Below are 27,739 nucleotides of genomic sequence, written 5' to 3'. Positions count from 1 at the left end.
ACAAATCTCTGCCTTGGCTGTGATTAGCACCAAATGATCCCAGCTACTTGTTCCAAAAGTTTAATCAGGAATGTTATGTGATTGCTCATTTGATAACATTTAAAAGAACGTGCATAAAGATGAAACTAATATTATCTGGTGGCAAGCTGTTCCAAGGATAGAATTTTTACAATTAAGAGCAGTAATTTCCACACTATAACAACAGCAAGCACCTAAATAATTGATTAAACAATGGGACAACAACCAAATGCTACCTGATGTTGGATGGCTGAGTTTGAAGATGAATCCCATAAAGAGCCAGCAACAAAACATTTGCCTACAAAGCACTGCAGAGTCTTGCTGCAGATCTTTAATTTGTAGCTGATGGCTGAATCTATCTAAGGCAATTTCTAAGTCAGGAAATCTGAGAAAATAAATATATGAGAAGTTGAAGACCCAAAAGTAAAAGCCATGCGATGTAAGCCTTCAGCAGTTAAATTTATATTTAACAGTGATTAAGTACTGGCATCATATAAAAATAAGAAGCTGTAATTTCATCGGGAAGCATGAAAATGCCTAAGTGTTCATTTTTAACTGAACAAAGCAGATTTAATGCTTTCCTAAGAAAGGAAGAAGAAATTGAACTGTTAGCAAGCTGCAAATTATTCTAGTTGATTTATGGTGGGCTAAATAGAAACTAATTTTTTAAGGAGTCAATAAAAGTAATTTTTTCTTAGATAATTTCTATAATATTCCTGAATCTGTAAATTTATGATTTATAGATGAGCTACCAGAAAAATGTAAACAGAAAAATTTTCTTCCTGTATCTACTCCACTAAGGAAATAACTTAAAAAATAATATTAATCTGACTCCTGCCTTCCGGATTAGCCTCCTCTCCTGCTGCTGCTCCAAAAAAGCCCAAGTCATAGAGTCAACCATGGCAGGCTCTTGAAGCCACCGTGTCTTTTTAGGGGAGTTGCCTCTCCCTGGAATGTTCTTCTCTTTGTCTATCTGGTTAACTCCTGCTCATTCTTAAAGATTAAAATCATTATTACTCCTTTGCAGTGGACGAGTCAATTCCGACTTATGACGACCTCATGTATTACAGAGCAGGCTGCTTCGTAGGGTTTTCTTGGCTATAATCTTTATGGAGGCAGATCACCAGGCCTTTCTTTCCTGGCACCACTGAATGAGTTTGAACCACCAATCTTTAGGTTAGTAGTAGGGCACAAGCCGTTTGGGTCTCCCAAAGACCTCCCCCAACCCACTCTCCCCATCTTTGCTGCACCACAAATGAGGCTATGTCCACTCCATTCTCACGGAGCTTTGCATTTGCTTTTATTTCACTCTATGATGACTTCCCTAAACCTGTCAAGCCTCCCTTCCACTACACAGCCAGACATCAATAAGCTATGTTTTCACTTTGTGTGTGGGTCTCCCTGTCACCATCGCACAGAGCTCCCTCCTCTGTCTCCACCAGCATTGTAGGCGTTGAGCTTGTTGCCTGATCCTAGTTTCCCATTTAGCATTTGGCTAACTTGAAACATTTTGACTCAGTTTCACTCTGAATTGGGTCTTTCTGCTTCAAGCCACTTCCCTTATGATTCCTTGGCCTAACCCGGGCTCTGATCTCTAGTACTCAAATTCCATCTTGGGTCCACTGGACCAGAATCCCAGTAGAATGGAAGTGAATCATGAGGAGAGGAGTTAAAGCATTTAATATAATAAATATATATATATATGATAAATATATATAATATATAAATATAATAAAGCATTTATTATGTTATTTCATCCTAGCTAGTTTATTTGTCTGTCTCCTCCAACTGACTACAAGCTCTAAAAGATCTGGAACAATGTCTAGTACATGATCTAATAAACCAGTTGCCATCAAGTCAATTCTGGCTCATGGCAATCTCATGTATGTCAGAGTAGAGCTGCATTCCCAAGGGTTTTCGATGGCGATTTTTTCAGAAGTAGATCACCAGACCTTTGTTCCAAAGTGTCTCTGGGTGGGTTTGAATCACCAACCCAGTCAGATTGGTTAGCAGCCAAGTGTGTTAACTGTTTGCACCATCCCAGGGACATCTAGTACATAGTAGGTGCTCAGTAGAGAATAAATAATATATATGTGAATGACAAGCTAAGAGCATTACTTTGATATTTTAATCACCACACAAAGCGATTTTTTCCTCAACCTTGACCAAGTAGGCAGTGGGTTTATTTATGAAGAGGCCAGATGAAAGTATATAGACCTACTGGTCAGGATGAAGACTTCCCTCACTACCTCTTTGCTCTTCACCAATGCATGGGGATTGTATGCCTCTGTGAAACCTAGTTTGAAAACTACTTGTTTAGGAGACTCTTTTTTTAAAAAAAATAACCAGTAGACTCTTGATTTTCATTTTTCCTAGTTACTTACGCTTAATCTATCACCTTCTAGAACAGGGAACTCTGATTTAACAGCTGGCCTCTAGTTGTCTTCTGAAGGACGCTAGAATCCAGCCCATTATTCCAGAATTCTTGCTGATGTGTTGTTTCCTGTGAGCTAAGTCCAAAGCTGGTGTGTGTTTATCTTATTGATCACTATACCCAAAACATCAAGCACAATGTTTTATAGCATAGTAGATGGCTGATACATATTTGCTGAGAGCCATGGTTCCTGCCTGTCAACTTGTTAAAAACTTGAAATATACAGATGACACAGCCTTGCTTGCTGAAAAAGAAGGGTACCTGAAGCACTTGCTGATGAAGATCAAAAACTACAGCCTTCAGTATGGATTATGCCTCATCATAAAGAAAACAAAAATCCTCAGAACTGGACCAATAGGCAACATCATGATAAATGGAGGAAATACTGAAGTTGTTGAGTATTGTATTTTACTTGGATCTAAAATTAACGCCCTTGGAAGCAACAGTCAAGAAAGCAAAAGACATATTACACTGGGCAAATCTACTGCTAAAGACTTCTTTAAAAACTTAAAAAGCAAAGATGTCACTTTGAGGACTAAGACGTGTCTGCTTTAACCCATGGTCTTTTCGATCATCTCATATGCACGTGAAAGCAGGACAATGAATAAGGAAGACCAAAGAAAAATTGATGCATTTGAATTATTGTGTTGGCGAAGAACATCGAATATACATACCGTGGACTGCCAGAAGAATGAATAAATCTACCTTGGAAGAAATATAGCCAAAATGCTCCTCAGAAGGGAGGATGATGAGAATTCATGAATGGACATGTTATCAGGAAGGACCAGTCCTTAGAGAAGGACATCATGCTTGGAAAAGTAGAAGGTCAGTGAAAAAGAGGAAGACCTTCAGTGAGATAGACTGACACCATGGCTGCAAGAGTGGGCTCAAACAGCAACGATTGTGAAGATCGTGCAGAACGAGGCAGCATTTCATTCTGTTGTACACAGGGTCTCTATGAGTTGGAACTAACTCTATGTCACTTAACAACAACATCTGTGATTATGAAACCCCACAGCTATTAGCACAAGCATGGCCCACAAATGTTGGCTGAATTGAATTTGAGTTTCCATGTTTGGGTGTCCCTTCCCTGTACTCTCATGGGCAGTGCTCAGTGGGCCTCTGATGACAGGGCCTCTGAGTGCTGCTCTCCCATCCTTACAGACTCTTCATGGCTTTAGAGTAGGCCACTTCACAGGCACCCACGTTCTTAACAGGAATTTGTGAATTTTTACTGAGGTTAAGATTAAATTAATAACAAATTCAAACCAGATCTGTTTCCTAATTATCATTGGAGGTGGAGACAAGTCAGAAGTGGGGCAGAGTCATCTTAGTGATTTCACTCACACTGTGGAGAGTCCCGGGTTCTTTCCCTCCCACCTCCCATCCAAGTCACTTCCTGCTGAGGTAAGCCATGGTAGGATATATTGTGCTGTCTGTTTTGGTATAATTTTTACAGTTATTCTTAGTCCATTAAAGCTCTCCCCCTCCCTATAAGTGTACATTGTTAGCCTTGGGGTTCTGGCTAACGTCCAATTTGAGCAATTAATTACATATCAATGCTCAGCCCTCCCTGTGGCTTCAGAGAAGGTGCATTCTTTGTCTTCCTCGGCAAGTAAATTGCTGATGGTGAAGCAGCTGTTCTTGCCTCCCCAGAGAAGAGGGGTTTCAGAAATGGTGAGAAAGCTTCCTGCTTCTTTGAGGGAGCTGCCTGCACAATGATTTGGGACAAAAGGCATCCCTGTGAACACGAGATGTTTTTACTGCCCAGCCTCCCAGCCATCCATCACTCTTCTTTTGAACCACTGGCTTAGCCCAGAACAAAATGGGACGTGATTTTCTTTTCTTGAAGAGCTGTTCCTGAATGCGATGGCTCCCTTTGAAGCCTTGTCAAGGGGATGTTTTTATTTTGTATTTGTTTTTTTCTGAAACCCCTTCAGCTAGCCTCACCTCCTACAGGACTTCACACCACAGCCTGGCATCATGTCCAAAGCCTAAGTGGCTGCCTTCACAGCTAACAAAAGATGAAGAGCGAACAGATGCAGATTATTCTCCTGGAATAAGTTGAAGAAATGAAAGGTGTTGTTTTCTTTTAGACTTCAAATAGCAAAAGCAACTAATATCCTTTGGAAAGCACAGGTGATAACACAACACCCAAATTCACTTTCAGAGGCTCCTCATGACATGATCTAACAAGTCAGAACTGTAGCAAGGGCAGTTATATCCTGCAAGTTATTTTGAAAAGGTATAGAGAATAACCCTTTCTAGAAGCTTGCTCTATGTTTCACTTGGCCCAAACAGTGCTGGATGGAATGATAATTGGATGTTGATGAAAAACGTCAATCATCATTGCATTGTGACTTGACTTATATTTGTTTAATGTTAAACTTTAAGTTGTGAAATAAACCATTCGGGTTAAGGAACGGTGATTGCATTCTCAAAACTTCATTCTTTCACTTATTAGGCAAGAGTGAGTCATTCCATATATCAAGAGGGCTTATTGAAAATTCCAGGATTACTTACACAGGTTGAAGCATTTGGCAGGTAAAGCAAAAATCCTTTTTCAAGCTGTTGTCTTTAAAGAATCCTTCCTGAAGCACATGATTTTTCTTGCAAGCCTACTGCTAACATTCTTATTGTCTAGGCTAGCTGTGTTTACATTTTACCAAGACAGATTGTCTCTATGGTTCTGGGATTAACTATCTTTTTCATTTCTCAGTGGCAAGTATCAGTCTCACAAACATACGTCTATACATGCTAACAGCTGGTTGTGCTCAGCCCCTTCACATATTTAGCCAACATGTAGGGGAAACAGTATCTCCTCCTTACCACTTCATTCTTTCCCCTCTTGGGTCATTCCCTCAAGGAAGCATGGACAAATCCTCTCACTCTTGTTTTCACTAATCACAACTCAGTTAATATTTCATCCTCTATGTCTTTCTTCCATATAAACACACCGCCTCTCAGAGTTAGTTCCTGATGCCCTGCTCTTCCTCCTTTTCCATCATCCGAAGGAAATGTTGTCTCCATCACTCTTGCTTGTTGCATGGTCAGGGGCCTTATCTTAGCCTGATATTATAAATTCATTTTTTAATGTCTCCCTCACTAGACTGTAAATGACATGAGGGTAGTACCCTTGTCTTCATTGTTTCAACATTTTTCCCACTCTACAGCATAAACCCAGTTGCCATCAAGTTGATTCTGGCTCATGGCAGTCCCATGTATGTCAGAGTAGAACTGTGATCCATAGGGTTTTTAATGGTTGATTTTTTGGAAGTAGATATCCAGGCCTTTCTTCCAAGGTGCCTCTGGGTGGACTCAAACTGCCAACCTTTTGCTTAGCAGCCGAGTGTGTTTACCATTTGTACCACCCATTGTCTAGTATGGTGCCTGGAAAAAGACATATTTTCTGGATAAACAAATAAACAAATCACTAGAAAAACTCCAGGTACTTTCAATTTCCATTATTTAAAAAACAAACATTTCCTCAAATATCAACAATCAAGATATTTATACTACACATGGGAATGCAAATGTAATTCTTCATTTGATTTTTTTCGTTTTTTATGTTGCATTAATTAGGAGCGCTTTGACACTATGTTTTCTTCTAACATATATTTTTACGGAGACAGACATATGTCAGTTATATAGCACAGCCGTCTAGGTTTTTGTGAGCTACCTAGAAGGTAATCATTATCTCTAGCATCCTTTTGACACTGAAAGAGAACTTATTGAGTCAGGCATCAGCCTAAGTGCTTTTGCATATTTTAATATATTATATTCTCACAATAGCTATGTAAGGTTGATATTTTTAATAATCATAGTACAGAGAAAGAAAATAAGGATCAGAGAGGTGAAGTGGCATGCCCAGGGTCATGCAGCTCACTAATGAAATTGTCAGGAAGATTGGTATAATTCTGAAGTGCATGTTTTCCATGTTACATGAGCTGCCTTAGAAATAAATGTTCTGAGAACAAACTATTTGCAAAGAAGACTGCCTAATAAAGTTCTATTCCGGATTAATGGGATCAACCTGATGAAACTAGACAAGAAAAGCTGGACAGATTAGTCAACAGCTGAACAAAAACTTTTGTTCACCAAATTGGCTCTCAGTTTGCAGCAACAAAATTAAAGTTTTTCTGTGTAGGTAAGTACACCTGCATTTAACCAAAGATATGCAGATCTGCTATGAGTTGATTATCAATTAAAACCAACAATTCAAATTTGATGATGTGGAAGGTCAGAGGCTGGGGTCAAGGCTGGTGAGAAACTATCTGAAGAATAGTAGGATCCTCAAAGAGTGGTGCAGAGCCCCTGTTAAATACCATCTAGTAACAACCCTGAGTAATAGGGGTTGAGAAACATTGAAAAAAACACAACTACTATGAAGGCACTACCACCTGTCTGTTAGTTTGTCCTACTGGTGGCTTGCAAGTTGATATGATGCTGGAAGCTATGCCACAAGTATTTCAAATACCAGCAAGGCCTCCTACAGTGGGTGGGTTTCAGTGGAGCTTCCAGACTAAGGAGAAAGTTCTGGCAACCTGCTTCTGAAAATTGGTTAATGGGAACTTTATGAATCATAACAGAATGTTGTACAATACAGTGATGGAAGATGAGCCCCCAGGTTAGAAGGCACTGCACAATAGCCACAATAATAGAATAAAAAAATATCAGCAATCATGAAGATGGTCAAAGACAGGGCAACATCTCGTTCTGTTATACGGAAGGTCGCCATGAGTCAGAGGTGACTTGACAGGAACTAGCAACAACATGAAGGTAATTTTGCCAGCTTAGCTAATTGCATCATTTCTGTACAGGGGAGTGTTTGATAGACCACCAGCTGTGTGATAGCTTTTGTTCCAAAATCTGTTAAAAGTGCTACCTATCATTTTCCACTTGGGGAATGAAATATCTTTCTGACTCTGCAAACAGTCTAAATTTTTGAACTTTAAAAAGCAAACACAGGTGAAATCAGCAAGAATAATCTCTTTTCCTGGCTGGGACTTCGTGATACATGATGCCAAATTGATTGAATTTTTTCAAATGTCCATCAGTTATTTCAGCATTCTCCATTCACAGTTAAAGGCAGAATGGATTTGATTAGAGAAAACAGTGTCCAATGATTCATCTTTTTTTTAGGCTTCATGCAGGCAGGAACGTTTTTAAATGATCCAACTAAAACTGTTTACATACCAAATGCCTTTCTTTCACCTTGGGATTTCAAAGAGTTTATAATCTTTCTTTGTGAGTTGATTACGTCTCACAACTTCACCAAACACTGTATTACAGTATCCCAGATGAACCAGCAGAATAGGCAAGGTTTCTTGTGTGGGTTTTCTTTGTGTTTGAGATTAGTTAATAAAGAAATAGCGATGCCATTTATAAACTTTTTTTTTTTAAAAGTAAACTTTTTATTTTGGAATAATTAGATTTATGGAAAAGTTGCAAAGATAGGACAGAGTTTTTGTACCCTTCACTCAATTTTTGCTAATGTTAACGTCTTATGGAACCACAGTACGTTTGTCAAAACTAAGAAATTAACACCGGCACATTACTGTTAATTAACCTACAGACTGTATTCGGATTTCATCCAGTTTTTCCATTAATGTCCATTTTGTGTTCTAGAATCCAACCCAAGATCTTCCTTTCTATTCAGTCCTTAATGTTTTTTCAGTCTTTTCTGGTTTATGATATTTTCTCAGACTTTCCTTTTTTTTTCATGACCTTGACAGCTTTGAAGAGTACTGGTCAGATATTTTGAAGAATTTTCTTCAGTTTGAATTTGTTCCATCTTTTTTCTTATGGTCAAACTGAAGTCACTTTTTTTTTTTTTTTGGTAAAGAACACCACAGAAGTGAAGTGCCATTCTCATCACATTGTATCAGGGGATACGTGCTATTAACATGACTTATCAGTGGTGATGTTAACCTTGATCACTTGGTTAAGGTAGTGCTTTCCAGATTTCTTCACTGTAAAGTTACTAGTTTTTTTTTTTTTTTCAACCTTAAATCCTAAACCTAGTCCACACTAAAAGTGGAAAAAAAAAAGGGGGCATTAAATTGTAGGACGAAGTATTATTTGGAGTTCTTCTTTAAGGAAGACTTGTCCCTTTCCTCCCTTTTATTTATTTATTCAATCACTTATTTATATCAATATGGGCTCATTTATATTTATTTTATACTTTGGGTAATAATCCAATACCATATTATTTATTTTATTGCACAAATTGTTTCAGATTGGCTCCTGTGAAAGGGCTTGCTTTTAAACGACTTAAAAAAAAAAATTATTCTTCAGTATTTTTTGTTCAGTTATACAATCTCCCAACATTTTGGAGTTTTTTTTTACAATGCCAAAGGCACACACTGTGAAAAGAAAATATTAACCCATATTTGTTGAATCCCTACTATTTTCCAGGGGCTTTTAGAGATTAGCCCATTTAATCTTTAAAGCAGTCCCAGAAGATAGTATTATACCTCTTTAAGAGATGAGCTAACTGAGGTGCAGAGAAAAAAAAACTAAAAAAAATATATTATTATTATTATTATTTTTTTTTTAGTTTTTTTTGCTACCTTAAAAAAAAAATTTTTTTTTTTTTTTTAGGTTCCCCAAATTAGTGTGTAGCAGAAAATTGTACTGTTATATTCTTTGTGAAAAATAACAAATATTCTCATGGGAGGCAGTGTCTGTCTGAAAATTTAAAGATCTGATGATTACCAGCAAATGTAGTAGGAAAACCATATCTTGACATCAAACAAATTTAAATCCTTTCCGTTGCCAGAAATTCCTGATGCTTTTTGGAAACCTGGTGGTGTATTGGTTAAGAGCTATGGCTGCTGACCAAAAGGTTGGCGCTCCTTGGAAATCCACCAGGTGCTCCTTGGAAACCCTATGGAGCAGTTCTACTCTGTCCTACAGGGTCATTCCGAGTCAGAATCGACTTGAAGGCAGTGGGTTTTGGCCCCACTCAAAAAAAAAAAAAAGATTCCCTGATACACTTTCTTAGCATCCAATTATATTAAGCACACAAAAACACAAAGCTACACACATTTGTTTTGTCTGCAGTTTAGTTAATTTCTGGTACGCTCTAGTTGGTGTTTTTGTCTTACACCCCTGTATTTGTTTTATACCCTTATTTTTTAAGTTTTACTGGTGCTTTTCAAATACGACTTAGTAGAGAGCACCATGATTTGCCAGCACCACCTTCCCCGTTTCTAAGAATGGCCTATGGCCTTCTAGGGAAAAAACAGTTATTTCTTGTGAGGAATTAGGATAATAATAAATTTACCACTTTCATATTAATATAGTATATATTATACTGACACACTAACATACACAGTTGCAACTGAAGCTACTTTCTGGCAATAGCAGATGGCAGAGTTATAGAAGGAAGGTCAAATTTTAGAGATAAGAATTGATGGGCAAAGAGTATTATGCAGAACTAGATGATGCTAAATTCATGTTTTCTTTGTTCAGAAATATGCAAATGAGAAAAAGATAGTTTATATTAGAACAAGAGAGATTTTAGTTGACTGTAAATAAATAATGAAAATGCTTACAAAACAGGGAAACTCAACAGAGAGTAGTGCCTAGGGTCTTAAAAACTTACAAGGAGTTACCCGAGATGCAACAATTGGTCTCTATTTGCCTAGAACTACAGAGAAAGAAAGAGACTCAGGAATCGGAGAAGGAAATGGTCTGCAGGTCTAATTGCCTCCATGAACTACTACGTCCTTTGTCCTGAGACCAGAAGAAATGGACGGTGCCAGGCTACCATTAATGAACATTTTAACCAAGGACCCAATAGTTAAATCTTGATCAAAAGGAGGAAAAAATGTGCAACAGAACTTCAAATTCTTATTGGAAACTAGACTTACTGGATACATTGAGACTGGAAGAACCCCAGAATCTATTGCCTGGAAACCATGTTTAAGCCTTGAACCAAAACTGTCTCATGAAGTCATCCTTAAACAATTAAAAAAAAAAAATTTAAACAATTTAGCTAATTTAATAAAGGACGTTCTCCTTGAGCGATGTACTCTTCTAAAAAAAAAAAAAAAAACCATATGAAATTAAATGGACAACAGTAACTCTAATACACAAATGAAAATTTTAAGGGGCAGAGAGTCTAAGTTAACAATGATGAAACAATACGGGCAGAGACAGGGAGAATGGTGACACAAGGTGAATGAACTATGCCTGTAAAAATTGTTGAATAAATCTATTTTCACCAAAAATTAAAAAAAAAAACTGGGCAACTCAAATGTAATTCTCTCATAGTAAGCAAATAAACTAAACTTTATAAGGTACTTCATGGATTGAATTATGTCCCCCCAAAAATGTGTGTATCAACTTGGTTAGGCCATGTGTGGTTGTCCTCTATTTTGTGATCGTAATTTTATGTTGAGAAGATTAGGGTGGGATTGTAACACCTACCATTACTTAGGTCACCTCCATGATCCAAGGTAAAGGGAGTGTCCCTGAGAGATAAAAGGAAAGGGAAGCAAGGAGAGAGCTGGGGACCTCACACCACCAGGAAAGCAGCACCAGGAGCAGAGCGCATCCTTTGGACACAGGCTCCCTGTGCTTGAGAAGCTCCTCGACTAGGGGAAGATTGAGGACAAAGACCTTCCTCCACAGCCAACAGAGAGAGAAAGCCTTCCCCTGGAGCCTACGCCCTGAGTTTGGACTTATAACCAACTATAAATTTCTCTTTGTTAAAGGTATCCACTTGTGGTATTTCTGTTATGGCAGCACTAGATGACTAAGACAAGGTATAAGAATTTTTTCTTACGCTTCACTAAAGAAGACATTCAAGTAGCTAACAGATACATGAAGAAATGTTCATGATCATTAGCCATTAGAGAAATGCAGATCAAAACTACAATGAGATTTCATCTCACTCCAACAAGGCTGGCATTAATCCAAAAAACACAAAAGAATAAATGTTGGAGAGGCTGTGGAGAGATTGGAACACTTATATGCTGCTGGTGGGAATGTCAAATGGTACAACCACTTTGGAAATCAATTTGGTCCTTCCTTAAAAAGCTAGAAATAGAACATGATCCAGCAATCCCACTCCTCAGAATATATCCTAGAGAAATAAGAGCCTTTACACAAACAGATATATGCACTCCCATGTTTACTGCAGCACTGTTTACAAAAGCAAAAAAATGGAAGCAACCAAGGTGCCCATCAATGGATGAAGGGATAAATAAATTACGGTATATTCACACAATGGAATACTACGCATAGATAAAGAACAGTGAGGAATCTGTGAAACATTTCATAACATGGAGGAACCTGGAAGGCATTATGCTGAGTGAAATTAGTTGCAAAAGGACAAATATTGTATAAGAACACTAGTATAAGAACTTGAGAAATAGTTTAAACTGAGAAAAAAACATTCTTTTGTGGTTATGAGAGGGGGGAGGGAGGGAGGGTGGGAGATGGCTATTCACTAATTAAATAGTAGATAAGAACCACTTTAGGTGAAGGGAAAGACAACACGCAATACAGGGGAGGTCAGCACAACTGGACTAAACCAAAAGCAAAGAAGTTTCCTGAATAAACTGAATGCTTTGAAGGCCAGTGTAGCAGGGGCAGGGGTTTGGGGACCATAGTTTCAGGGGACATCTAAATCAATTGGCATAATAAAATCTATTGAGAAAACAGTCCACATCCCACTTTGAAGAGTGGTGTCTGGGGTCTTAAATGTTAGCAAGCAGCCATCTAAGATGCATCAATTGGTCTCAACCTACCTGGATCAAAGGAGAATGAAGAACCCAAAGGACACAAGGTGATTACGAGCCCAAGAGACAGAAAGGGCCACATGAACCAGCAACTACGTCATCCTGAGACAAGAAGAACTAGATGGTGCCCAGCTACAACCGATGACTGCCCTGATGGGGAACACAACAGAGAACCCCTAAGAAGCAGGAGAGCAGTGGGATGCAGACCCCAGATTCTCATAAAAAGACCACACGGAGACTAGAAGGGCCCCAGTGGTCATGGCTCCCAGACCTTCTGTTGGCCCGGGACAGGAACCACTCCTGAAGCCAACTCTTCAGACACGGATTGGACTGGACAATGGGTTGGAGAGGGATGCTGGTGAGGAGTGAGCTTCTTGGATCAGGTGGACACTTGAAACTATGTTGGCATCTCCTGCCTGGAGGGGAGATGGGAGGGTAGAGGGGATTAGAAGCTCACAAAATGGACATGAAAAGAGAGTTAAGGGAGAAAGCGTGCTGTCTCATTAGGGGGAGAATAATTGGGAGTAATTTTTTTAGCAAGGTGTATATAAGTTTTTGTGTGAGAGACTGACTTGATTTGTAAACTTTCAATTAGAGCACAATAAAAATTATTTTTTAAGAAAGAATTTTTTCTCTTAAAGACTCCCAAATTCAAATAAATAAATATGTCTGACCAGCTATTAAGTTCCAGGACCTTTTAAGGGACTTTAGAAATAACACAGATAAAATAGACTTCGTGCTTAAGGAGATGTGTAAGCTTTTAGCAGAATCACAAGCATATAGGAAATTAACACAGAATTTTAACCTGAATTGAATGTATGTCTCAATCAGCATGAGCATATAGTAATATTCAGTATGTAGTTGTTACAAAGAAGAACACTTTAAATATCTTAATTTCAAAGCATGCTGGGGATCCAATGTGCCTGTTGATGTGCTTGTGGGGTGCAGTGTTATTGACAACTGACCACTGAGTCAGAGAAGTTGTATCACATGAGTGAAGGAGATTTCTAGGATGGAGATGAGGGCTGACTGACAGAGAACTGGTACCTGGCTACCAACTTCCCACTTTTCAGCTGCAAGAGAAATATGCATTGCCATGCTTGTGGTTGGCAGTGAATGTCACTATTGATAGAAAGTGTGGCATTGGCAACTGGCTTATCCATTTAAAAAAATTTAAAAAAAGCTCACATCCCTTCCTTGGTATGCCTGTGGGTTTCTGCTGGACTCTTGTCCCTGGTATAGATATTCAGCTTACCTGAATATGAGGAATTTGGCAAGTTGACTTCTCAAAGACAGTTTTCATTCTCTGATTTTAGAATTTAAAGTTCATTTGATTCCTTTCCCATTTCATTATTAAATTGTGCAACATATTATGGTTGGAATTAAATAAGAAAATAGTTTCTGGACTGTAGCAATTTACAGTAAATAGGGATGATAGACATATGCATAATAACTTACAATGTAATATAGAAGAAATAATGATTTTAAGAACAATTATACATACTATTTTGCAGAAGCATGGAAGAGGAAGACCCTAGAGAATGACTTTACAAAAAGAATATTTGAGATTCCATTGTCTAGATCAAATTTCTCTGCTATTGGAGCTCTCAGTCTCATGTCTCATATATAGGACCTAAGTCAATCCCATAAACAGTTCAATCATTTACTGATTACTTGGGACAGAACATTTCTTCGGAAGAGAAAATTGACTGAACTGTCTGATTTAGTCTAGTCCTTCTGTAATCTCCTGGATTTCTTCCAGAAAGAGTTAGATGGCATATTTGCAGACATGCTCATTCTTGCTGCATTGTTTCCTATTTACCTTTTCCAAACTGAAAATGTATTCAATTAAGTTATGTTACACCATCAAATCATCGGCAGTTAGGTCATGGATGGTGTGTAGTTTGTTTTAACAACCAGTATTCCAGGCCAGACCACTTATACCAGGCCAGCACAGACATGCTTCTCATTAGCTCAAAAGGAAACACACTGTATGTTGAGCTAACCGAATTTCCACTCACTGAAGTTTGCAGCAAAATCAGCCTGAAAATGGCCTCAAGGGGACCTCACTTCAGATTTTATTAAAGTTCATCAACTACATTATTATGCAGATACATAAAAATAGATTAACAGCCATAAAAGAATGACTCATGTTTATTACCTTGAAGAGTAATTGCATAAGGCTCAAAAAAATGAAGCATTGCTCAAACTTAATATAGTTGAAGAGAACTACTTCCTCTGTCAGGCACAGCAGAAATATGTTTTTGGTAGAACACCAAATTATGTCTATTAGCTGAGCTATTGTCATATTCAATTTGCTGATGATTTTAAGGAAATGAGAGTCAAGATTAAATCCAGGAAAACGATCATACTTACAGAATCTTTCCTCCTTTGTGGCTAACAACCAGGTGACACATATTAGTGGTCTTGTAGAAACTATCCAAATATTTTTGGCCAACAAAGTTCAATCCAATAGAAAAACCCAAAGGGCAAACATATTCACATCTATGTATAGGAACACCTGAAAATTAGCTGTCCATTAGCCAATCACTTGTTTCCTGTCCTTTGAAAGCAGATGCGGGCCTGGCCAGCTGCTAACTTTTGCAAGGCCTGGGGGACCAGAACAAATGGAGGCCCTCACACCACGTAAGAAATAGAAAAGGCTAATTGATTTATCAATCTTTCTCTCAAATAGCATGAGTGAAATAGATCATTCCATAATGAAGTATTGTTTTCTAGTAGTTTAACCAGTAAACTATTATAAATTAAGCTTGAAAAAAAAAAAATCAAGCTTACAAACTTGTAAATATAAATGCTTTATTTTTTACATTGACATATCTTTATAATGACAAAAACTTAAACACATGTTTCAGTTATGATTTTAATATGATTGAAAACAGGCAGAATGTGAGACACATGAATTTAATTATTATTATGCAGATATGGGTGTTCTGTTGATGAGCTGGCAAAGCTTGGAGTAATAAAATAGAGTCTTACATAATTCATAAATTATTATATATTTACTCCATAAAATGTACTTTTGTGTTTATTTCAGCACAACCACTAATTATATAATTATAAACAAAATTTTTTTTCTAACTTATGCTCTATTTTAATCATTTCCACAGCATATACAATTTGACTATATCTTCATCAAAATATAAATGAAGTAAAATGTAATTATTTTCAATGCGGATACTATGTGAATGCATTATCATCAGAAACATAAATTAAATGTAAAAATTTTAAATAATTTTTCATAAAGGATTTTTTCTTAAGTATGCAATATCATCTAATAAAAAAATGCAAACTAATGAAAATTTTAAAAAGCCTACATAAAATTATTTAAATAAAGCTAACGTTTTGGAAAAATTTCATCAACTAATTAATTTTTAAATAAAATGATTTATAATTCTTGTGTTCAATGTTCATCTACTTGTCTCAGTAAAGAATCAGTATCATACTTCGTGAATATCAGATTTAGGTATAACCAAAAAAAAAAACCCAAACCCACTGCCTGCCATCGAGTCGATTCCGACTCATACCGACTTAGGTATAAAAAAACCAAAAAAAAATTGGGTGTAGATAGATATAAATATGTATACAAGTTTAAGAGTAATATGAAGAGTTTAATATTGCAAAATGTTCCTCAGCTGCCCAACAAACTTGTGAATACTGTGCTAATTCACATACAAATGGGTTCACAAATTGGATCCACAAATTGGAACATGAAGATAAGCAAGTAAATGGACACTCAGGCCTGCTGGGAACCAGTACTTCATTATGCAACAATCTGTTTATACTGTTTGAGAGGTTTTCAAATTCATTTGCCTTTTCCCTTCCTTAAACATTTTCACTACTCTTTTACCCTTCTTGCACCACTCTCTATCAACCACAGCTTCATGACATTCATATGTAGATGCCTTTTATACTAAGGACATAGTGAAGAGATGAGGACAAGTATTTCCCAGGTGACTGATTGGTGTTGGAAACAGAGTGGATGTACAGACTCACAGCATGTGCTGTGAAGGCCCTTACTGCCAGACCCTGAGTTACAGAGGTGCTCACGTGTTCTTTAGTAAACATATATTTTTGTGTGTCTTTTTTGTGGTGTACATGGCTATGTTTTTGTGTTTGCTGTATGTGAGGCCCGTGAAGACTGAGGACCAGGGTGGGGGCTCACGTTTGTCTCCTGCCCATGTTTAGGGTCAGTATTGCAGATATTCTCTGGACATTGACTCTTGTCTTTCTATAACCAGTAATAATAATCATATAATATATTTTTTTATAATAATCATATAATATAATCATGTAATATAACCAATAATAATAATAATCCAAAAACTGGTATCAGCATAATGGAATCACATCACTCAATAAAGTTAACCAAGTTAATCAAATTCAACTTTTCAAAGAGAAAAATAATAATTTTTAATAATGTTGAAAATGTCTTGTTAACCACTTAATGAGCTTGTGTCCCATCCAGAGTGAACTTCAGTTGTGAAATGTGAATATGTGATTCTCTGTCAGTCCAGTTTCCTCATGCCTCACAAAGTATGAGCATTTCCTTATTCTGATTTGGGTAGAGTTTAAGATATATCTAGATACCTCTCCATGTCCATATATCAGTCTACCTACCTATCTGCATATCTATCTACTATCTACCTGTGTATCCACCTGTTATGAAATTGTATCTCCCAAAAAGATATGTTGAAGTCCTAATCCTTGGTACCTGTGAACACGATCTTGTTTGAAATAGGATCTTTGAAGACATCATCAGTTAACAAGAGGTCATACTGGAGTAGGGTGAGTCCTAACCCAATCTGAGTGGCATCTTTATAAATACGAAGGGATGCAGATATTCAGATAGAGGAATGAGGGGCATGTGAAGACATATCTACAAGCCAGGGGAAGACTGGGCCTACCAGAAGTTGAGAGAAACAGGAGAGGATCCTTCCCTCGAAACTTGGGAGGCAACATGGTCCTACCAATGCATTGATCTGTACTTTTAACTATGAGACAATAAATTTCTGTACCCAGTTTGTGATATTTTGTTATGGTAGCCCTGAAATGAGTACACTATCTATATCTATCATCTATTTATTTCATAAAACATGGTTCTTGAACACAAATAAATTAATACACCTTGCGCTCTACCGAAGAGACAGCCATCTGTTCAAATATGCATTGTATTTAATTACTACTGTGTAAACTGAATATCGTGTCTGAACCCTATGAACATTCAAACACTCATTTCCCTTCTGACTAATACAATCCAGAGATTTAGGCTATTATAGACTCTGCCACTGGTACTGGTTAAGTGGATGAACAGTCATTTCCTTATTCTCGTTGTATTGTGAGAATGCATGAAATGTGTAGTTGTGATTTCCAAACTTTTTTTTTTTTCAAAACTATTCTTTGTCCATAACGTTTATAGGGGAAAATTATCAGAAAAAAAGAAAACAAAGTCATAAATATTTGAAAAAAATGTGTGCTGTATAAAATTTTATAAAACTAAAAAAAAAAAAATAAAACTAGCTTGTGACATTTAGCCTATGTTTTAATTTCTCTCTTTTTTGGAGAAAGGTAGGCAATGCTCTTTGCCTAATCTGCATGATGGACAGGGAATGTAACTAGCATCGCTTACAGCTCTCGAGCAGTCTCTTTGCATCCTTAGGGAGGTAAACACACTTGGAGAAGTGCTGGGTAAGTGTAGACATGGGGACTGTAGAACTGAGAACAAAAGAACCTTACCTCACGCCAGTAGACAGAATTATGAGTGTTTGCAACAGGTCCTTTTGAAATACTTGATATGCAAAAAGTAGAATATATTATTTTCTTAATTTCTGAAATAGAATTAATATTGGACTTTAAGACCACAGGATTTGAAATAAAGCGTCCTGAACTTAAACATGGGTTCCACAGTTTACTAAATGCTTGGTGTCGGGTGATCTACTTAATGTCTGGAAGCGCCAGTTTTGTCATTTATAAAATTGGCACAATAACTGTCGATTATAGAATTCCTCTGAGGATTTATGGGATAGTGTCTGCAAAGTGACTAGTACATTGCTTGATATGTAATAGACACTGAGCAAATGGAACCTACTATTCTTTACCCTATTTCACAAAAATTCATATATATATATATATATATATATATATATATGTATTCTGGAGTCCTGAGTGATGGAACTGGTTAAGCATTTGGCTACTAACTGAAAGGTTGGCAGCTCAAACTCACCCAGAGGCACCTCAGAGAAAGGCCTAGTGATCTACTTGGAAAAAATCAGCCTTGAAAACACTTTGGTGTGCATTTCTACTCTGCATCTCATGGGATTGCCATGAGTTGAATCGACTTGATGGCAACTGTTTTTTTTTTTTTATTAGACATTATTTTACTGAAAATTTAAAAAATGAAGATTTAAAAAAATAAGTTATGTCCATGAATAACAGGTATATTTTCAAATATCATCTGCCTGGCATAATTTTGGTTTGACTGCTGCTACTGCTTTCTGACAATTTTGTTACAGTTGCAATATTTTGGGGACACAGAGAAAAATCTGTGCAGGGTTATTCCTGCTCTGTCATAAGTACTGCCTTTCTTCTCTCTATTTTGAATGGCTAAGATGTAAGTCTGTGGGGAACATTATCCCAGAGCAGAGGCACCAGTAGCATCCAACGCTGGTCATGTCACTTCACACTCCTTCTTCTCTAAAGCAGTACATGTGAGTCTGTCAACAAACGGAGAGCTTAATCACACACTGTCTTGGAGTAAATGTGCAGTATATTTGCTGAAGTACCAATTCACACAGTAGGTTTTAACCTATTCATTTTTTATCTTTCATCAAAAATCACCACCACTGTGATAATTGGACCACATGATTGAAGTAATTGGCGTCACCAAATTGTTTGTTGTTAGGTGCCCTCGGGTTGATTCCAACTCCTAGGGACCCCACGTGACAGAGGAGAACTGCCCTGTAGTGTTGTCTTGGCTGTAATCTTTGTGGAAGCAAATCGCTAGCAATTTCTCCGGAGGAGCCACTGGGTGGGCTCGAACTGCCAACCTTTTGGTTAGCAGCTGAAAGCCTAACTGTTGGTGCAGCTAGGGTGCTTTCCACCAAATTGTACGTGTGAAGAATGTCGAATTGAAAAAAACGTTGTTTTAAAGTATATTTTTACAACAGTAGAAAAAAATAATTTTATATAAATGGGGGGAAAAATCAGCACTGTTGGCTGATAGTTCCTCCCATTTTGGCCAGGACAGGTCAAATTTTATGTCAAGTGTTAGTGTTGCAGACAGTGTCATGGTGCTCTCTCCCGCACAGGAAAACACTAGGGACAACCACAGTGTTTAGAAGGCTTATAGCACATTATTTTCTACTTAGCAGCCCTAATATTTAGGGTTCAGAAAGCCAATTAATACAGTTTACTGGTAAAGAAAGGGAATTAGGGTGGATTAGGATATAAATTCAGTGCAATTTTCTCTCTTCTGTTGGTGGTGAGAAAGACAGAAAAACAAGCTTAAACTGTGGCTACCAACACAGCGACAACCTACCCACAGATTGTTATGTAGATATTCTCCTTCAGAGGTCTTAACTCTTATAAAGATTTGGTGTAGGCAAGTCGTATCATTCTTGGAATGTTTCTTAAAACTACATCTTTTAAATGGCTTAAAAAGTGTCTCCTTTCACCAAAAGCACAATAAAATAAAATGCTTTTACTTTGATCTCTTCTTTATATCATTAAGACCATGTTTCACAAAAAGTTGGAATTACTAAGAAAACGAAAAAATAGAATATTTTTGCTCTATTTTACTTAAAGGAGGAGTAAAACTGATTCTATAATAAAATAAATAACTATAATAAAAACACCTATTTTTAATAATAAAGTCTATTGCACTTTAGTGTTTTAAAATCAAGTGCCTCAAAAATCGGAATACTTTTTCACAGGAAAATTTGAGGGCTATGCAAGATTGGAACCATTCCCGAAGCCATCTCTTCAGACAGGAATTGGACTGGACTACGAGATAGAAAACGATACTGGTGAGGAGTGAGCTTCTTGGCTCAAATAGACACACGAGACTATGTGGCAGCGCCTGTCTGGAGGCAAGATGAGAAGGCAGAGGGGGACAGGAGCTGGTTGAATGGTCAAGGGGAACACAGGGTAGAGAGGAGGAGTGTGCTGTCTCATTAGGGGGAGAGCAGCTAGGAGTACATAACAAGACATGTATAAGTTTGTGTATGAGAGACTAATTTGATTTGTAAACTTTCACTTAAAGCACGATAAATAAATTTTTAAAAAAAATTGAGGGCTATTTTTTGGGTTATATTGACTAGGCCTCATTTTGTCTATAGTGGACCTGAAATTCCAGCAGCTTCCAGCCCTCTGTTGCCTATTAAACCACCTGTGTAAACATGATCACAGAAACTGAGCAGAGACCAGAGAGGCAGATTAAAGAGGACAGCCTTATTGCTTGTCAGACTAATGCTATCACCAACAGCCTAGGTGCTCTCTCTCTTTTTTAAAATCACATCTCTGTTCCTTGAATAACGCGATTTAGCATTTATATAGCACACGCTATGTTATAATATTGCATATTTCCAGCCCAGTTCCCTTAAATGATTTACTCATGTAATGTACCCAGAACAACAACAAAACATGCTGAAGGGCAACAGGTGCTTAAAAGGGCCTTGAGGGAAACACGTCTGTCAGAATGTCATTATATGTTATAGACACATTATTTATTAATTTTTCTTTTCTGGTCCCTAGGTTAGAGTAAGCACCTGCAACCCACGGGTGTGGCTTTTTACAGGGTGCTTTTTTTTTTCTTCTATATTCTGGGTAGTTTTTGTTAAAGCATTAAAGCTTTGTGGCTGTGACCTCTTTTTATATACCCTCCCAGCAACTCTTTAGCTAATATGAACATAAAGAAACAGAGCTATAGAAACCATTTTTTTCACCACCTCTCCCACATGTTTTAAAATAATATTCCTATATCCCGGAGTGCTTCCCCCACTTATAACTCTATTTCATTAGTGCCAGGTTGGACCACCATACACTATGTATTTTCTCAATGCATCATAATTACAGAAAGACCCGTTTTATATAACTTTATGCAAGTTTTCCTTGAGATGAAAATTCAATGTGCTAACAACCCTTAAAATTTCTCATTTCCTTTGCCAGATATAATGATTTTGTGATTTTACACAAGGGGCTGCTATATAAAGAAGGTAAGACCGTTCTGAATGGATTATAAAATAATTCTCCATGCTGAATAAAGATCCATATGATTTTTACCTTCCTTGTATTAAGATTTCTCCTCTTGCACTTAAACACGTTTGTGCTTAGGGTAAATATGATCTCTGGCTTTAGATCTCTGGCTGACATGAGGTACAAAGATTTTTTTTTTTTTCAGGAAGAAAATGTGGTAAAAGGAATAATAGAGCCAAGTATTGTTGAGTGTTGGGGATATGGTCCACAGATGTGGGCTGAATGAGTAGGTCCTTGTGTATTAGCTTTTTAAAAATGTGTTCATCTACTTATTCAATTTCATTACTAGTTAGAAAATATCAGTAAGCACGTGTAGGCAAAATTGAATATATGTTCTTTCCAGTGAAGTTTAGCTCTAAAAGATACTAGTGTCAGATCACCAGTGTCCTTGTATAGGCTGCTGTAAGGGTGGACCACAGAAAGTGGTCAATAGTGTTAATAAGCAATCAAGAATTCTATCAATCAAGATATATTTGTCAGTTGCTGGTGTCAAAAGCCCAAGTCAAATTAACATGAAGAAATCAAGTGGTTTTTGTTTGTTCTTGTAACCCAAATGCAGGTAGCATAGGCATGGAGCTGTCCTTAGGGATGGCGGAGACCATCACCTTTAAGACTCTACTTCTTTGTGTGAGCTGGCTTTATTTTTTTCTGCTGCAGATGGGTTTTCTCCATGTGTGGTGGGAGCTCCAGACTCACACTCCTCCAGCTTTGTAATCTGAGAAGGAAGTAGTTCTTTCTCTTAGAGTTTTAGTTAGTAAATTCACTGGTGCTATAAATTTCCTGAGCCAATTACTCACACCTCCTCTCTTCCTGGGCTCTAAAGTAAAGAGAATAAACAGTAACAACTGATAGCACAGTTGGGATCAGTGCATAAGGTCAACCACCTCAAGCCAATAGACTGATTACAGAAGAGGTTTTACTCCTTCCTCAAACTTGGGTCTTATAAACACCTTCAATAGAAAAATTTCAGTCCACATATCTACCCAACTCCAAGAGGATCGGAAACTTGCTTCCTACATTTTTTGGTTGGCAGAAAGGAGAGGAGGAGGGATTCCTTTTGGTTAGGCTGGTCTTCAGACAGTAGGCCATGTGGACTCTGATTTTGCATGGTAGCAAGAAGGAGAAAAAGAGATCATTACGCTTCCTACAGATCCATAAGACAGGCAACAAGACAAGATGGAAAGACTATTACTTGCTTTTAAGAATAGTAATCCTGGGTGGCTCAAACAGTTAATGTGCTCAGCTACGAACCAAAAGGTTGGAGGTTCAAGATCACCCAGAGGTGCCTCAGAATAAAGGCCTGTCTATCTACTTCCAAAAAAATCAGCCATTGAAAACCCCATGTAGCACAGTTCTACTCGGACATACATTGAGTCGCTATGAGTCAGAGTCAAATCAATGGCAACTGGTTAATCCTACCACATGGCCCAATAAATGGGAATCTCTGACCAATTAGATTAGCCGTTCCTACTATGGTATGGAAGCATGATAACAGGAATGCAGAGAAGACCTGCTACTGTTCCCTCCATCACTGCCTTCTCAAGGGAGAGTGGTCATTCTATCTCCTTCAGTAATCTGAGGAGGGGAAGAAACATTTCTTCTTTCTTTCAACAATGAAGAGCCCTGAATAGTACAGGTCACATCACATACTTATCCTTCAATTGTTCATTGAGAGCCGGGGAATTGCACACCATGATTGACCCAATCTGGGTCAAATGTTCACACTAGTGGCTAGAAAGATGTCACAGGAACATTACCAGGGAGAGAGTGGAATATTTATAATTCAGACATGGCTTCCAATAGTTATTTTTTTTTTAGTCTCTACTATAAAGTTAAATGGGTAGGATAGAGGATTAAGGTGGACATTTCAACAGAGGAGTCAAGATATGCTAGATATCTGTTGCCACTGTGAGTGAGAGACACACCATGCCCAAGATTGTTAATGAAAATTAGGAAGAATTAGTTTTATAACTTTGAATCCATGCAAATGCTTTAAGAATTCTAGAGTCTAGAGAAAGCAGAAGGGTGAGGAGGATTTGTGAAGACATTTCTTTTGGGAAAGCTGTGGCCTTCTTGGGTACCTGCAGCTTCCAGCCCAAGGTGGGATAGATAAGAACCTTAATTTGTGGCTCCTGAAGTTGTGAGGATATTTGTACTGTTAGTTGCCCGGTGAGCTGTGCTAATGTAAAGCAGGTTGAGAAAGAAAATTGCTGCTGTTTTGGAAATTAATGTAGTCCTCTAAAATGGCTGGTCAAAATTACATACAATCCAGCTAATGGATACAGAGGCTATGATAGGAATTTTGGCCTGGAAACACTAGGGAGCAATTCAATTCTGTAACATATGGGATAGCCATGAGTCAGAGAGGACTTCAAGGCAATGGGATTGGACTTTTTTTTTTTTTTTTTTTAATTTCTCCATTACCTTACCTCTGCCCTCATCCTAGAAAATGTTGGCTGGGAAAGAGGATGATGATAGACATACAATTGTGTTCAACATTTTGGTTATTATTTGGGAATGGATAAGCAAGCTACTGAATTGAGACTGTGTTGGTAACTTAACGTGACCTCAGGGCTTTATTTTGTCTGAAAGTGACCGTAAATGACGTGTGCCTGCCAAAGTGTTCATCCAGTGGCAAGGCAAGGCAAAGCCTTTTCCCACCCCTTCCCCCAGCTCCCGCAATTAAAAAAAGGAAACAACTAAATCAAGCAAATAAAATAAAAACAAAAGCAAAACTTGCCTCTATGGAGGAGAATACTAGGAGAGTGGAAAACAATAATAAAAAAAAAAGGAATCTTAAAGACATCTACATATTGTGCCTGTTTAACATATCAGCTACATAAAACAATCAAGATGGCAGAATTTAAAGCAAATTTTTAAATTGACTTTAGAACTAAAGTTTATTTTTAAATGCAAATGAAAGATGGCACGTATATCCTGCATGTTTTTATATGTAAGAACAAAATTAGACATTAAATTATAAACACTGAGGCGGTGGTTGGTTTGTTTTTGTTACCGTCTAGGTAGAAGGAAGCCGAAATACATGGATTCATGGTTAGAAGAGTTGATCCAGTTTCAAGCACATCACTGAGAGTCAGACTCCCTTTTGCAATCTTGCCTTCTACCGATATGCCTTATAACGTTGGGCGATTCGCTTAGCTTTTTACATCCCAGTTTCCTCACCTATAAGTTGCGAGTGACGACAATGATGCTTCAGTTTCATGTGACAAGTATCTAATTAATGCCTTGAGATCTTGAAAATATAAAGTGACTTGTAAATATTACACGGTACTGCATGTACATCTCATCAGAATTACACCAGTTTACCAGCTGCCGTCGAGTTGATTAACATGGTTTTCAAAGACTGATTTTTTTCAGGAGTATATCGTTTTTTAGATCGTTAGGACTTTCCTCTAACATGCCTCTGGGGGGACTCAAACCTCTAAACTTTCAGTTAGCAACCAAGCACATTAACCATTTGCACTTCCAAGGACTCCACGAGGATTATAAGGTTGCTAAAAATTAAAAAAAAAAAAAAAAATTAATATTGCGTCCCTCTAAAATTGGAAAGACCATGCTCTAAATAGGAAATACCATATAGTGTATTGTTCCAGAATATTTTTTAAAAATATGCTTTAAAAGCTAAAAAGTTGGTTTTACATACACTTGATGATTTATGAGATAGTTAATTCAAAATAAAAACATGCTTTGTGTATTTTCAATAACAGTGATGTTAATTTCAAAGAGCTTACATATTTATGACTTTAATTGAATCACATAGTTTTGGGTTAGGAAGAAGAACTCTTAGCTGTCAACCAGTTTAGTTCCATCAGCCTCCTTTTCTACAAGTCTGGGATCTGAGCCCATGAGAGGCTCAATAACTTTCTCAGTTATTGGTTTCCTAATTCATCTGGTACTCATAAATTCTCTGTGGTAGGTAAGGGATTTTATTTGTTTTCTCAAAAAATGACTCACAGTGTCCTGAAGGTTTTAGAGAAAAATGTCAATTTTGAATTAAGAAACAGAGACAGTGGGATGAATCAGCTTGAACATATAATTTTGGACAGAACTGACAGGAAAATCCAGATTTTCTGACTCTTAATTTTGGTACTCTTTTCACTCCACTTAGGTCCAATTAATTGTTCTCATCATATTAGGCACCCAAATGAAGGTCCAAATTGTGTACCATGCAGATTTAAGTTGATACCACATATCTGGGGGCTGGTAGGGTTTAACAAAGGACTGGTTTTGCCTAGTTTGGCACTTGGTTCTGGGTGTTGGGTCCTCCAGTTTGGGGGCAATGACTTACATTCTTCAATCAGAGAGAAATTTGGAGTGAAGTAGTTTGATATGAAGAGGAATATTGGGTGTGTAGGTAAAGGACAACTGAGAGTCTTGTTGTAGTGCTTCACGTTTCTGGCCTCATTCTCTTTGAACCTGTGCCTGACATCTAGATGAAAAGGAGTTAAGACAAACCAACTACAGCAGCAACAATAACAACTAGGTCACAATTTCTTCATGAAACCAACAAAATAGTTGTATAGTGACTAAATCTGGTGTATAAATTTAGCGTGCTTCTTTCTGCTCTTTCAGATGCAGATAGTGATGGAATGGAAAGTTGGTTGCTCAGAGTGGAAAAGAGAGAAGCATTTTGCTGAGGTATTTGGATTATTCCGATGTTGATAGTGACTTGCATATATTCCACACGGTGCTGGGCAGCAAGAATGTATCAGCAGGCATCAGACACTATACATCACAGATGGAATCCATGACAATTTGGAAGCCAGGAGGCCATGTGGGAAAATAGAGGATGGAAGTTTGTGAAACACAACATAGACCACACCACCTCCTAGAAAAGGCAATGGAACAGAGGAAAGTGAACTAGTGAATTTAAGAATGAATTACTTAGTGATATAACATAATGCCTAACCTTCTGAACAAAGTAGATGCTTAGGACATTTCCAAATGATAGAATTTTTTTGTTTGTTTTCTGTAAATGAAAGTAGGCAACGAAATATTCCCTGATGGTTACAAGTCTGCTTTTTTACCGTCGTGTTCCCCACTTCTGGCCACTTCTTTTGCTCATCCATCTTCCAAAAACATTTTTAGAACCATTCATTGTTACGGTGCTCAACGTTAAGGATAAATATTATTTGATTAAAGAGGATCATTTATTATAGGTCTTTGCTATACACCACTGCAGTCTTTATAGATCATGGTCTTTATCACTAAATGACAAACTAGTGATCAATTACTTTCAAGTAAAAGGTAATTGTACTTTTAGATCCCATAGGTATATTTTCAAATATGCATATACCCATTTATGAACAGAAACATACAATCTGTGCTGTACTCTAGATATTGATAAGTTTGTACATACTTTTCAAAATCTTTGTGTGTAAAGCCATGCTGCTAAAACAAATATATTCTCAAAGAGTTCTATAAGCTATCAAAGCCCTACAAGGTTATCAGAAACCATGTGCAGCAATCACCTGGAGGCATCATAAAATAGTTGTTTAAATTAAACTTGTTTCTTAAAACTTGGGGAAAAATAACATAAATCTACATCAGATGGGTCATCGTGTGTCTTATGGAAAACAAGTTTTGTTTTAAATATGAAAATATTTTAGTAATATATCCTAAATACTTACATCATCAATACTTAGGGATCCCCAAAGGCTCTAGTATTCTATGTTATGTCTATTGGCCCAAGAACAGGCACCTAGCATATTAGAGACTTACGGATTATACCATGAGCTATGGTTTGACCCATATTTTAGCCGAGTCTATGCCATGGTACCAAAAAAAAAAAGAAAGAAAGATTGCCATCTGGTCGATTCTGACCCACAGCAATCCTATAGGACGGGGTAGAACTGCCCCATAGGAAACCATAGGGTTTCCAAATCTGAAAATCTTTATGAAGGCAGACTGGCACATCTTTCTCCTGCAGTGGGGCTGATGGGTTCAAACCACTGAATTTTCAGTTACCAGCTGAGAGCTTTAACCACTGCACCACCAGGACACCTTCCACTATTACACAGTGCCTTACAACTGGCTTTTATCCTGCATGCTTCTCAATAAAATAAATGCTTCTCAGTTACAAATAATTCAGCTTCATGTGGATTCAAATACCTCCAGACTTGACCCAACCTAAAGTCTTAAGAGACCTCCCAGATACAAAAATGCCTCTAGCACTGACTGCCACAGTGCCTGAAATTTCTATCATTAAACTCATTCCTTAAGATAAACTGATGGCTCATTTTAA

This window comes from Loxodonta africana, chromosome 4 (assembly GCF_030014295.1).
Source record: "Loxodonta africana isolate mLoxAfr1 chromosome 4, mLoxAfr1.hap2, whole genome shotgun sequence".
Lineage (NCBI taxonomy): Eukaryota > Metazoa > Chordata > Mammalia > Proboscidea > Elephantidae > Loxodonta > Loxodonta africana.
Note: the sequence above shows the minus strand (reverse complement) of the source record.